The sequence below is a fragment of the Urocitellus parryii genome (genome assembly GCF_045843805.1).
Source record: "Urocitellus parryii isolate mUroPar1 chromosome 13 unlocalized genomic scaffold, mUroPar1.hap1 SUPER_13_unloc_10, whole genome shotgun sequence".
Taxonomy (NCBI): Eukaryota; Metazoa; Chordata; class Mammalia; order Rodentia; family Sciuridae; genus Urocitellus; species Urocitellus parryii.
The window spans coordinates 1700105-1703250 of record NW_027551762.1 but is presented as its reverse complement, the minus strand read 5'-3'; the positions used below and the strand labels follow the sequence as shown (position 1 = coordinate 1703250).

The 3146-nt window shown below is 42.6% G+C and overlaps 1 pseudogene; it reads right to left on the bottom strand.

Annotated features, from left to right (window-relative positions):
* Window positions 1-723: 723 nt before the first annotated feature.
* Window positions 724-1254, bottom strand: LOC144251321 (ADP-ribosylation factor 1 pseudogene; annotated as a pseudogene).
* Window positions 1255-3146: the final 1892 nt, after the last annotated feature.

Here is a 3146-nt window from a genome sequence, read left to right as displayed (position 1 = left end):
AAGAGTGAGTGGGTGCTGGGAACATGGGCTACTGCTCTGGCCACACGCCAACAAAGGGCGCGTTTGGGCCGTGCCCCTGCAATGGCTCTCCCAGCCCACCCCCAGGTGACTGTGTGAGCACAAGTACAAGCACAACGCTATGGAATGCAAGTGACCCAAAGACAGGTGAGTCACGGGGTCTCTACTGGGACCATGCAGTGGATGGCGGTTTGTGTCACAGTCATGTGTTCCCACAGGGGAACAGCTGATCCAATGGACCAGCATTCAGGCTGTCCACTAGGCATAGTCTCCCTTCTGTGTGTTCAAATGTTCTCCTTATCTTGTATTTTTAACTATTTTAAAAAATGCACTGAGTTTGGGTTAAAAACCAACCACCAAATGGATCCCAACACCAATCTACAGCCCAGGAGCTCCTGGAGCCCAGGTGCCCACATGCCTAAATCCCTCCTCAGTACTGACAGTGAGTTGATTCTCTTTTTACTATAAAAAAAGCTGAGTAATATTGCATAGGAGTACCAGAAACTGCCTCAGTGGAAACAGAAACTATTTACATTAAATAAAAACCTGGCTGCAGGCTGCGTCTGCACTTGTACAGCACAGTGCGATGCACACTGACCAACCCATGGAGACAGCTTCTGGCACTGAGGACCACAGAGTCGCGTTTGCCACATGAGAGGAAAGCGAGGGCGGAGAGGAGAAAGTGAGGGGGTGGGGGATTCTGGTTTACTTCTGGTTCAGGAGCTGACTGGACAGCCAGTCCAGTCCTTCATAGAGCCCAAAACCGCTGGTGGCACAGGTGGCCTGAATGTACCAGTTCCTGTGACGTAGGGAGTGCAGCCCCAGCTTGTCTGTGATTTCAGCAGCATTCATGGTGTTTGGGAGGTCCTGCTTGTTGGCATACACCAGGAGGACAGTGTTCCGCAGCTCATCCTCAGCCAGCATTCTCATGGGCCTCATTCACATGCTCTCTGTCATTGCTGTCCACCACAAAAATCAATCTTTGGGTGTTCTGGAAGTAGTGGCGCCATAGTGGTTGGATCTTGTCTTGGCCACCCACGTCCCACACAGCTGATGTTCTTGTACTCAACAGTCTCCACATTAAAACCTATGGTGGGAATGGTGGTCACAATTTCACCCAGCTTCAGTTTGTACAGAATTGTCTTCTTCCCTGCAGCATCCAGGCCCACCATGAGGATGCACATTTCTTTTTTTGCCGAAAAGGCCCTTGAAGAGGTTTGCAAAGATATTCCCCATCCTTGTGGGTGGTTGGAAGCGACACTGGCCAGAGACCTCAGCAGCGGCTGCTCCGAGCCAAATGTTGGTTTGGCTCCCACAAGATGGCGGCGCTGACCACCACCCATTCTTGATTGTTCATTATCTCATCTTCTGATACTATATTTAAAAGCAATGTCCTATTCTCTTTTTATAAACCACCCCCTCACCCTGCCTTGCTCCCTCCAAGCCCTTCCTTCAGTCCCCACCTCTGAAGGATCCCTTTATGAGGACCAATTCTTCCTTTGTCCATACAGCCTGAAAGCTTCCCTTAGTTCTGCCTTGCTGTGGGATATGGACTCTCTTTCTTTTGGTATTCAAGAGTTGCCATAGTGTGGCACTAATCTACCTCCCTGGACACAACTTTCTCTTCTCTCACTTTCCTAAATTACAGCAAAAATCCATGTTTAATTCACAAAAGACTGAAAAGTGGTGATTAGATAAGCTTATGATTAATTTTGTAGCTCCTAAGAGTATTGTGGATCACTTATATCCTTTTTGAACATGTTCGCATTTAAGCTGCACTGATAGTGTCTACATCGTGGGACAATCATGCCCTGAAAAAGATGTTTCTGGCAGTGATGGACCATGTACATTATCATGGTTCCATAAGATTATAAGGGAGCTGAAAAATTCCTATCACCTAACAATGTGGTAGCTGGAGTACTGCAGTGCATTACTCACATGTCAGTGGTGTTGCTGGTGTAAACAAAGCTTTCTCTGACAGTCTATAAAAATGTGGCACATACAAGTATATAGAGAGCATAATGCTTAAGAATGATAATCACTGTGTTACTGGATTATAGAATTACTATACTATACTTTTTATTATTATTTTAGTGTGTGCTCCTTTTGCTTGTATTTTAAAAAGTTTACCATTTCACCTGTTAAGTTGGCAGCAGCCTCATACAGCTCCTGTTTACCAGGTCTCTTGATTTTATCAAGTGGTCACATCAAACAGTTGTCTGATATCATCCATTTGTGTAAATGCACTCTGTGATGTCTGCACAATGATGGAATACTCTGTGACACATTTCTCAGAACATGTCCCCATCATGTACTGATGCAGGACTGTGTTATGATATACCATAGTATTGTAGTTAATCTAATTTAGTAAATTAAGACTTAAAAATTATATACAAGTATGTGTTGAGCAAAGGTAAACCTAACTCTCCTCATAGTAATAGAAAAGTGATATAGGAAGTCTGATTGTCTTTTTAATAAAACATACCAAAATTATGTAAATGAAATTACATTTGCTTGGGGAAAGAAGGTCTTTTAGTAAACTGTAAACACTAAAGGACATAAGAGAGGCATGTGCACAGTTTTAGTTTCATATTCACTTATGCATGACTGAATATCTTCAGCACCTCTTTTAATACGTGTTATTAAAATTATTTTGTATTTTAAAGAAGGTAGCAGAAAAATTCCTTCTGCTTAAATTACTTGATGTGTCAATTCCTCTTTAGTGCTTTTTTTTTTTTCTTTACACAGTAGGATTTTAGTAGCCATAAACTGTAGCTGATGATCATGAGCACCAAGGGAAAAATGTGGGAAGTAAAGGTGGCAGAGAGAACCTGAGCAATGGGAGCCAGTGCCCAGGAGACTGGCTTTCTGATTGATACCTTACTGCATTTATTTGGAATTAAAATACTCATTTCCTGCCAATATTAGCTTTTTTTTTTTTTTTTTTTTTTTTTTTTTTTTTTTTTTTTTTAGTTTCCACCTTATTTTTCTTGCACAGACCAAGAGGTATTAAACCTTACTCCCATATTACTCAGCAGAATTCCAAAACATACCCACCTTAGTTCCCTATAAATTAGGGAGGTGAACTGTTTTCTGTTAGCTGATGGTGAACCCAGCACTCTACTGAG